Source organism: Physeter macrocephalus, chromosome 4, assembly GCF_002837175.3.
Source record: "Physeter macrocephalus isolate SW-GA chromosome 4, ASM283717v5, whole genome shotgun sequence".
Taxonomy (NCBI): domain Eukaryota; kingdom Metazoa; phylum Chordata; class Mammalia; order Artiodactyla; family Physeteridae; genus Physeter; species Physeter macrocephalus.
In genome coordinates this window covers 68545166-68546438 of record NC_041217.1, presented here as the reverse complement: position 1 = coordinate 68546438, position 1273 = coordinate 68545166, and positions in this window count along the sequence as shown.

Sequence of the window (1273 nt, the reverse complement as noted above, 5' to 3'; positions counted from 1 at the left end):
GGTCTTGTTTATGATTTCCTTTGCTGTGCAAAAGCTTTTAAGTTTCATTAGGTCCCATTTGTTTATTTTTGTTTTTATTTCCATTACTCTAGGAGGTGGGTCAAAAAGGATCTTGCTGTGATGTATGTCATAGAGTGTTCTGCCTATGTTTTCCTCTAAGAGTTTTATAGTGCCTCGCCTTACATTTAGGTCTTTAATCCATTTTGAATTTATCTTTGTGTATGGTGTTAAGGAGTGTTCTAATTTCATTCTTTTACATGTAGCTGTCCATTTTTCCCAGCTCCACTTATTGAAGAGACTATCTTTTCTCCATTGAATATCCTTGCCTCCTTTATCATAGATTACTTGACATAGGTGCGTGGGTTTATCTCTGGGCTTTCTATCCTGTTCCAATGATCTACATTTCTGTTTTTGTGCCAGTGCCATATTGTCTTGATTACTGTAGCTTTGTAGTATAGTCTGAAGTCAGGGAATCTGATTCCTCTAGCTCCATTTTTTCCCCTCAAGACTGCTTTGGTATTCGAGGTCTTTGGTGTCTCCATACAAATTTTAAGATTTTTTGTTCTAGTTCCATAAAAACTGCCATCAGTAATTTGATGGGGATTGCATTGAATCTGCAGATTGCTTTGGGTAGTAGAGTCATTTTCACAATATTGATTCTTCCAATCCAAGAACATGGTATATCTCTCCATCTGTTGGTATCATCTTTAATTTCTTTCATCACTGTCTTATACTTTTCTGCATACAGGCCTTTTGTTTACTTAGGTAGGTTTATTCCTAGGTATTTTATTCTTTTTGTTGCAATGTTAAATGGGAGGGTTTCCTTAATTTCTCTTTCTGATCTTTCATTGTTAGTGTACAGGAATGCAAGAGATTTCTGTGCGTTAATTTTGTATCCTGCTACTTTACCAAATTCACAGATTATCTCTAGTAATTTTCTGGTGGCTTCAGTTTTTCACCATTGAGAATGATGTTTGCTGTGGGTTTGTTGTATATACCCTTTATTACGTTGAGGTAGGTTACCTCTATGCCCACTTTCTGGAGAGTTTTTGTCATAAATCAGTGTTGAATTTTGTCAAAAGCTTTTTCTGTATCTATTGAGATGATCATATTCTTTTTATTCTTCAATTTGTTAATATGGTGTATCACATTGATTGATTTGTGTATATTGAAGAATCCTTGCATCCCTGGGATGAATCCCACTTGATTGTGGTGTATGATCCTTTTAATGTGTTGCTGGATTCTGTTTGCTAGTATTTTGTTGAGGATTTTT